Source organism: Equus caballus, chromosome 15 (genome assembly GCF_041296265.1).
Source record: "Equus caballus isolate H_3958 breed thoroughbred chromosome 15, TB-T2T, whole genome shotgun sequence".
Taxonomy (NCBI): Eukaryota; Metazoa; Chordata; class Mammalia; order Perissodactyla; family Equidae; genus Equus; species Equus caballus.
In genome coordinates, this window is record NC_091698.1 from 102091503 (window position 1) to 102101342 (window position 9840).

Sequence of the window (9840 nt, forward strand, 5' to 3'; positions counted from 1 at the left end):
CTTAATTTGACAAAATAAAGAGATTAATATCACGTTAGCTAGCTCCAAATTTTATATTATTTAAAATTTCACTGGTCTGGAAAACTCAGGATCTGGAGATTGCCAAATGAGTTCAACATCGTTTACTGATCATGATGGTTGCTTTTACACACCAATTTGGTTAGGCTATGGTGCTCAGCTGTCTGCTCAAACACCAGTCTAGATGTTGTTTTGAAGGTACTTTTTAGATGTGATTAACATCTAAATCTGTAGACAGTGAGTAAAGCAGATTACACTCGATAATGTGAGTGGGCCTCATCTAATCAGTTGAAGGTCTCAGAGAAAAGAATGAGGTCCCCCCAAGAAGAAGGAATTCTGCCTCCAGTCTGCCTTCAGACTTAAGACTGCAACATCAGCTCCCACCAGAGTTTCCATCCTGCTGTTCTCCTCTGCAAATTTCAAACTTGCCACCCCGTACAATCACCTGAGACAATTCCTTAAAATAAATGTCTTTATATATAAACAAAACTCTCTCTTCATATATATGTATAAACACACATCGTATTGCTTCTGTTTCTTTGGAAAAGTCTGTTATTCATTTTATTAACTCGTGTTATTTAAGTCCTTTCCATATATAAAACACTGTACTATGACAATTGGAGTAGAAAAATGGTGTGTGTCTTAGCAGGAGTGTTGACAGTGTCAACACACGCAGAGTAATGTGACACGAACTGCAGAGAAGGTGAGGACAAAATTCTGTTTACTACAAGACAAACAAGGCTGGAGAAGTCAGGATGCTTTCCCAGAGGAGCGGGCTTGAGCTTGGTCTCGAGAATGAGAGGATGTTTATCAGACGAGGCAGGAAAGAAGATGCTTCTCAAGAATAAACACATATGTTAACCCTCTGCTGGAAAATCTCCCATGTGATCAGACCTTGCGAGCGGCTGTCATCCCAGTGACAGATAGCTCCAATTATAAGAAAGTTCTTTCTCAGCTGAACTGAGAAGCTGCCTCCCTGTACCGTCTTCCAGTTTGGTTCTGATCCTGTCGCAAGCACTTACGAGACGCCTGGCTTGGAGCGGTCATCTTTCTCTCCTGAGATCCACTGTCTTCATCTGTGAGTGAGAATGATAAGACCTCATGTGGCTATAGTGAATGTCTAATCAGATATTTTATTTAAAATGTGTGGAAAATACTAGGTGTTTGATAAATGTTAGTTTACTTCATGTCTCTTTAGTGTCCCTTCTGGGTTCAGACAGAGGAAATCTGTTCCAAGTCAATAGAAAAACCTTTTATAAAATGGCATATCCATGAATAGAGATGGCGAAATGAGTTAATACCCAATGTAATGTACCGTTGATAACTTACATAAAATATTATTTATATATATTATAGAAATGAATACAGTTAACAACATGTTTCTGCCTGGACGCATTACCAACCAGCATATGAGCCTGGTGACAGAATGAATTAGTATAAAATTACAAAATCATTAAAACAGACCAAAAAAAGTACCTCATTTCACTTCTCAGTTCAATAAATGATAACTATTGGCAGATAATATATTTTTCACTCAAAATCAAAGCTCCTTATATTTTGAGCCCTCCTGGTTTCGTGCTGAAGAGGAAGAAGTGTGTTTCCTTCTTTGTACTACAAAAAGAATTTTCATTTTAGAAAAAAGTGCTATTTTTGACATTAGCAATTATTCTAAAAGTCATGAATTCCTTAAAGTATCTCTCATTTTTATAAAATGAAATGATCACAAACAGGTAAAAGAAAATAAGAAAGTAACAACTCCACTAAGTATAGTGTCCGTTTTGAATAGTACTCTGTAGAATTGGTTATTTTCCCTTTTCTGAACAGGCTGAGGCATCAGCGAGTAAGTATAAACCAAGGGAAGATTTTCTTCTCAATCATTCCTTTTCCTCACCAGCAGCTCTCCTGAGGGAGGTGCCGGCCTCCTTGTCTCACTCGGCCATCTCTGCTGGCAGGGGCGATGTTGAGGGCCGAGCTGTCCCAGTGGTGTTCCCCTTGGCTGTGCATTAGCATCACCTGGGGAACCCTTGAAGAAGGATGCCCAGCTCCCACAGCAGAGCACCAAAGCGTTTGCTCTAGAGTAGGGTCCTGCCTTGGTATTTTGAAAACTCCCTGGATGGTTTTATTATGCAGGTAGGGTTACGAAAGGCTGTGTTAGCTGGTAAGACAGGGGAGGGTAGGAAGAAAAGAAAGAATGAATGAAACTAAAAAGAAGATCAATTGGGTTTTGGTGGAGCATTATTGAAAATGATGAATTTTTGTTTATCTTTTCCACTTACCCATGCTTCACGTGGGAGGTATCAGCAATGTCTTTCGTTATAACCTGTGTTTCTCCAGGAGAGAGTGATTGTGTCAGTATCCGACCTAGGATCGGGGTCGGGGGTGCGGTTAATTGCATAAGGCCCTTGTGTGTTTTACCTAAACCCAGAGGGGGTGCTCCCCTTTGAATGAGGCTGAGATGGATGACACCCCCTCTTAATTTTCCCAGCTGGTGACGCCTCCTCAGCTGGTCCTGGAACCTGCGCCCCAGAGGCTCTTGAATGTACAGTCTCCGAGGCTTTGAGGGAATATTTGAATTTCAGGTGTAAAATGTTTTAATTTTACTTGCTATGCTTCGTCAATTTAGTCTTGGTCGATTCTTGAAGTTGCCTTAAAACTGAGCCACAAAATTTATCAATCTTAAAAATACAAGCAAAATAGACGTTAAGTTTTACTTGGCACTCTCTCATCAATTCCCTGAGTTTGGATTACAGTTCAAGTATATGTATCCATATAGCATATAAATATGTACACTACAAATATATACATATATATGTATAAATATATATAAAATAGTAACCCCAGGAAACTTCAACAAATTGCTGCTCATTTATGTTTTCAAATCATAAACCTTATATTAGCATCTTTTCCAGTGTCACCCTGGGGCTTTCTTTTTATTCTCACCCTTCACTGAGCAAAGGAGAATGCTTTAAGCACATCCCAGGAAGTGGATTTGCATTTGAATTTTTAAAAGGCCGTCTTTAAAGTGGAGCGGTTGGAAGCTCTCTGCGCTGCAGACAGACGGCCATGGGGGGGCTGCCTTGCGCGTGGTTTAATTAGTTTCCAAATCATAAACGTACACATTTTACTCAAGTGACTGTTGAAGAAAAGAAATCCTAGAGATTGTCTAGACTAATAATGTAAACTGAAACGTTTCTTTCTGTTTTCCATTTAGTTTGGAAGGATTTTTTTTTTTCTCTTGAGTCTACAAACCATATTACTTTGGATCTCAAAATACACACCTGGTCAAACCAATCATTATTAAAACTTTTATTTAAAATAGAAACTGCTTTTATGAGGCATCTGGAATTCTTTTTGTTTTGTCATTAGACAAACAAACAAAACAAAACAAAACCCATCTGATTCCAAAAATTGTGAGCATCCCCTGAGGGCCCCTCCCAGAGCAGCGGCCCTCTGGGAACAGTCAGCTACACTAACTGATCTTTTCAAGATTATCCGTGAATTTTCTCAGACAGTGGATTATCTTAATCTGGAGAACAGAGCTCCATTTCATTAGCATACACCAGTCCAGAATCACTTAGCTGTAATCCCGGACAGATAATCCAGACATCATATCCTATATTTTGAAACACTCCTCAGTGGGTTTTGGTGCAACATTCTGTATTCAAACATTTTATTTTGTTTTAAAAGAATTTTAAATTTTTATTATTTATTTATTGAGGATGATTAACCCTGAGCTAACATCTGCTGCCAATCCTCCTCTTTTTGCTGAGGAAGACTGGCCCTGAGCTAACATCCATGCCCATCTTCCTCTACTTTAAATGTGGGACGCCTACCACAGCATGGCTTGACAAGTAGTGCCCTGTCTGCACCTGGGATCCTAACCGTCCAACCCCCGGCCACCAAAGCAGAACGTGAGAACTTAAGCGCTCTGCCACCAGGCCAGTCCCTTAACTTTTTATATCTGCAGCAACATAAAATATTCACAGTGAGTGAGATAAATAAATATTTTTCATAGTCTCAAGTCAGTCGAGGCCAGGAATTGCTGCCAAATGAGTTACAAGCCCTTGAAGTTAGCATGACTTTTGAAGTTAGGACCATTGATAAAGAATTGTCCCCATAAACTCATGGCAGGATCCATTCATTGTACCTCGGGAGGTCTCTGAAGCAGAGCTAGGGGTGGCCTCAGCCCTGCCTGGGCCTCAGGGGTTTCTGAAGCAGAGGTGCATATTGGGATCATCTGTGGATGCTTCCCCCAATACGCATGCCCGGGCACAACTCCAAAACGACTGAACCGGGAACTCTGGGGGATGCACCTTGGAATACGCACCTGGAAGAGACAGGCAGATGATGGCCATGTGCATCTCTGAAGCTGGTGGCAACACTCTCCACACACAATAAACCCAGGTCTCAGCCCAGGGGGATAAACTGGGCTCAACAAATCATAGTAAGGGGCCTTAGAAGCTCCATTTATACACGAGTATCTTCTGTAGAAATTATCTATTATTAAGAATTTCCAGTACTTTTAGGGAGCATTTTTACTTAAAGAAGTCATTAAAGTGCACATATTCAGGTATTTGTTTAGGGCCAATAGAACCAAACAAAATGCAGACAAATGAGACCATAAATAAATTCAGTCAATTTGAATGCAGTAGTGCCCTGATCAACCGCTAAGTTGTTTGTTTTCTCTAACTATTGGAACTTGGTAATAATAGTAATAATCGTAAAAAAAAAAAAAAGTAGTTGCAACTTAAAATATAATTAAACAATCAAAATACGATTACCCAAGTGAAGAATTAATACGAAATTATAACGTTGCACTCACTATGACATATCTTCTCAATAGGAGATAGAGAAAGAAGAGCAAGAAATTTGAAGAAGATAATCCAGAGAAACGAACTATGAAGTTGTCACAAAGATCTCAGTAAGGGCTTGTGAAAGCCTGGGAACATGGCCACGGGGAAGGAGAGAAGAATACACATGAATGTTCAGGGAACTCACAATTGGAATTCCATATTCGGGAGTTATTAGTGTGCATTTGGTATGCAGTGAGAACGTGGGTCTATGAGCACAGGACTCCATGCAAAATTCACCTTTAAGGGGTGGGGTGGGAGGAAAAGGATGGTTGAAATATTAAGTGAACATTATTCTTGGGAGAGAATGCCAAGGTAAAAATGCTCGTTCTCCAATCATGGTCTAAAGACTTGCATCAGAATCACTGGGCGTATTTACAGAAATTCAGATTCCTGGATCACAAGTCAGGCCTTCGCTGCGTCAAACGTGTGGGAAGTGAAGCTCAGCCAGCTGTCTTTTGAATCAGACCCCCAAGTGAACCCGACTTGGGCTGAGGAAGAAGACCTGCCTGCCAGGGGAGCCCTTAGAAGACGCGTCTCTCCGTCCCAACACCCTGGGAGTCCAGGAATGGGAGAATATGGGCAAATTGATTTCTTATTCCAGGAAAAGTACATGCAAAAAAGATCACATGGCTTCCTTGACATCAAATAGTTTTTACCATAACAAACTGTTTTGATAAATTGAGTGTCTCCAAATCAGAGGCGTCTGGGTGGTGCTCAGACCGAAAGGGCAGCAGGAGCCTGGGTGACTGGCCAGAGTTCAAGCACCAGAGTAGTTCTGGGAGGCAGACAGCAGGGTCCGAAGGGCCTCGCCAACCCCTCTCTTCCCCCTCTACAGATGCCGTCACTGACTCTATTACTGCTAAGCACTTTAGTTGCTCATTATTCAGAAGACTAAAGCATAATTAGATTAAAATGAATATTCCGATGTTACTTAGAGAATTATGTTCCTTTATGGCGAAACGTCTAACAGGTCGTACATAACAAATGTATGGATTTAATATTTTTTAAACAAAGAGGAAAATCTCTTCCCTTCCAGTCTGTGTAAGCATGTGAGCTGTGGAGTGGATATGATGGAGGGTGGGCCAGTATCAGAGGGGAGGTCCCAGGAGCCGAGGTGATTTAGGCTTTCACCATCAGCAGAGAGGTGTCATTGTCTGTAACTAGAAATTTCGACCCACCTGCAAAAATGACATTTCTGAAAAGAAAATACATCAAACAACATGTTATACTTGTGTTCACTATATTCTGCTGACTAACTGTATCTTTGTGTGGTAGATTCTGGAGCCCTCTGACTTGGTGTGCCTATTACCATCTATTAGGGAACCTCGGGAAAATTACTTAACTCTTTTTACTTTAAATTCCTAATGTAAAATATGAAAATAATAATATATACCTCACAGGATTGATTTGAGAATTAAACAAATTAATACATATAAATCACTTGGGACAGAGCTTTGCACATAGAAATCCATCGACAAACGCTAGGTATGTTTTCAAGTAAAATAATGAATGATACATATACCAGTAAAACATCTTTTATATTAGGAAAAATTCATGAGAATTTTTTGGTTATTTTTAGAGGAAATTTTTTTAAGCCTATTTGGATATCACTGGGAGTGACTTTCATCATCAGATTTGCCTATGAAGCCAAACAATTACAAATTTCATAGACTTCTCTTCTTATTTAGTTCCAATTTTTTTCTCTCAATATACCCTAGAACAGTGGCTCTCAAACATTTTGGTTTCACGAATCCTTAGTGTTTTGTTTATGCAAATTATATCTATCAATATATACAGCATTAGAAATTAAAACAGAAATTTTTAAAATATTGTTAATGTTTTTAACATAAAATTCAAAATTAAAATATTAATATCAATAAATTGTTGATAATGAAAAACAATGCTAATATAAATGACAGTTTTTAATGAAAAATAACTTTTTCAAGGCACAAGGTTAGCGAGAAAAGGGATATTGGTTTTACGGGTTGTGTTTCTTATTAATGTCTCTCTTCGCAGAAGAGCACAGGATTCTCACGTCGGCTTTTGTGTTCAGTCTGTTGCAGTATGCAGATAAGTAGTTGGAAAAGGGAAGAGCGTTTTAGTAATCTTTTCAGGTAAATGTGGAAAGTTTTATTTTGTACAAATGTCCATTGTATTGCACATTAAAATTCATTGGTCTATCTTGCAGTTTGAATGTATCTGTTCCCTATGCATGATTTTGTAACATCACGCGTCGGTCATTTGAAAAATCATTGGCTCATTTGAGTTATACAGCTCTTCAAATGTTAGCACATTTTATTATACATTGTCAAGAAATCACATTTACTATTCTCACACCAACTTCATCAGAAAATTCTTTACTTATAGGAAAGCTATCAGGATCACAGTGGCAGATTTGCGTTTTCCAAAATTCTAATTTTTCTCTTGAGAGCTTGAACTTTATAATTGGCAACAAAAATTGCCAATTGATTTCCTTAAATTGACAAGTTGATGCTGTTCATTTTTAAGAATGCGTCCGCCAGTCAAGCCTGAGTGATTAGTTTGCTGTCAGAGGTTCTTTCAAGCAGACATGGTGTTCCACGAAAAGAACTGACTAGTTCAGGTCGCAACTCCAACAGTCACACACATGATTTCCTTGAGGCAGCCTGTGTACCTCCATATGTAGCAGAACACTTCATGAGTACTTCCCATTTCACCATAAAGAATATTTAGAGGACATGAAATCACTGGTGAAATTTAATAAAATTAATAATGTAACCAATTAATCAAGTACCTTCTTAAACAAAACAGGCCTTTTTTTTCACTGATAGCATTTTTCCATGACTATAGATCCAGTGTGTTGCAAATGCCTTGATTCATGCTAAAGTGCCAAAAATTTTTGCCTCCATTGCTTTGAAACCACCTGTGCAAACGTTAATTCTGTGAAAAGGCGGCTGACCTATGAATGTCTTAGGAAAATGACAGTGACCCTTGAAATTGTGAAAGTGTCTCAGGGATGCCAAGGGGTCTAAGGGCCTCACCTTGAGAAGCCAAACTGTCTCTGCTCTCTCTGGCCCCTGTGAGCTATTTCACAAGGCTGCCAGCAACCTGAGAGGAGGATTAACGTTGCCTGTGTCTGTATTCTGTGTACCTAACGCAGAGCCTCATGTTGTTGAATGAAAGACTGAGTCAGTGAATGAAGAAATGAATGAGCAAACAAATGAATAAGTGAGCTCAGTTCTAGCTGCACTATATTTTTCTGTTCTTCAAACAGATAAAGATGGCTCCTATTTTTGGGTATTTTGGTTACCACTTCCCGCTGCCAGAAGTGTTCTGTCTGATATTTGAATGTCTGGCTCTTATTATACAATCTCAGGAGAAACATCACAGGCATTTCCTGATTTCTTAAATTAAAATAGCCCCCCCCCCCATTTCCCTTTACATGCCTGTATTTTGCTTCTCTACAAGGCACATATCACGGTTGAATATATTTTTATTTTAGCACTCAACACAGGGTAGCCATTTGGTAAATATTTTTGAATGATGGGATGAATGAACAGAATAGATAATTCGTTCCATAGATATTTATTCAGCATCTACTATGTGCAAGGCACTATTGATAGAAAGTCTTTGCTCTTAGTGAACATACAGTGTAATGTATAGGGGGCAGACAAACAAACAAAAAGTGTCCATGTGAAGTAACAGTGTGTTATAGTTTAAGGAGCAGGACACATTGCTATGAAAGCGTATGAGGTGGGATGACAACTTTCAGAGTCTTCGATAGGTTCCCCAAGGAAGAGGCTGCTGAGCTAAGACCTTGAGGAAGAGTAGTCCTTAACCACTGAGGGAGAGAAGAGCCCAGGATCCCTCCAAGGAGAAGTGTTGGACCTTAGGGCTGTTCACTGTCTGTTAGCGGTGCATGTCTTATTTCCAGACACGCACAGCTAACACTGTGCTGAAACACTGTCATCTTTCCTATCTTCCAAGAAGGCAGCCTGAGTCTTAAGCTCCTCTCTCCCATGTGATACGTAGCAGAGCACTGGGCTCACAGTAAGACAGCCATACGTTTGGTTGCTTGGAGGACAGACATCACAGTGTCCCTGGCAACCTATCCACACCCATGCGATGCTGAGTTGCGCAATAATTAATTTTCCCCCCATCTCCTTATTTTCAAGTCAGCCCTGCATGTGTACCTGCAGATGAGGCTTTCCTCAGAATCCACTGCCTCCCTCCCCTTATTTCTCCGTGGTCTCCACTACACTCCAAACGTGCTCTAGAGCCAATCAATCTTTATTTCTTTCCCATTATTGGCCCTTCCATAAATCAGTCTTGCCCATGCGGTGGTTAGTGTGACAAGGCCTCCGACTGTCCACTGCCTGCAAACAGTGCCTTTTTTTTTTTTAGCTCACGAGAGCCAGCTATTCCTGGAGCCCTGGAGCCCCTACATTTTCGACAAGTGTCTCATCTGTAAAATTCTTTCTCTATTTTACCCTTTTCCTCTTCCTTGTTCCTGGCAGCCGCCTGCAGAGCTGCACCCCAGCCATTTATCCAGAGCACACCCAGCATGAGTCCACAGCCGGCTCTTCGGTAATAAAAGCTGGCTTTCAGTAAATCATATCAGTAAGGAGATCCATAAATCTTGTTCTTGCCTTGAACGCATCAATCCTTATTGTCGTGACCACTGCAGGCATGAGTCACTTGGCCTGCACACTACTCCTGGGCCCAGCCACCGACTTGCTGTAATGGAGTAGGGAGGATGTCCTGGAGGAGACTGTACTCTAGCAAATTGCTGCCTTCTGGACTAAATGGTGAATTAGAGTCAATTCAGGGAAATGCTAATGAACTCAGTGGACCCCCGTCCGCCTGTCCACCCTGCTAATGTAGTGATGGGCTCACTTGCTCCTGTGGCTCAAAGGTTACTCCTCCTTCAAAGCGCGCAAGGGCATGTGAAGTTCGGCGGAGAGACTGGATTCAAAAAGCTGCCTTCATT

At 40.5% G+C, this 9840-nt stretch overlaps 1 long non-coding RNA gene across 1 annotated transcript; it reads left to right on the forward strand.

Moving 5' to 3' along the window:
• Positions 1 to 904: 904 nt before the first annotated feature.
• Positions 905 to 7058, forward strand: LOC138917768 (uncharacterized). The gene is made up of 2 exons (XR_011426216.1): positions 905 to 1096; positions 4862 to 7058. It is a non-coding gene; the product is annotated as an uncharacterized lncRNA (long non-coding RNA).
• Positions 7059 to 9840: the final 2782 nt, after the last annotated feature.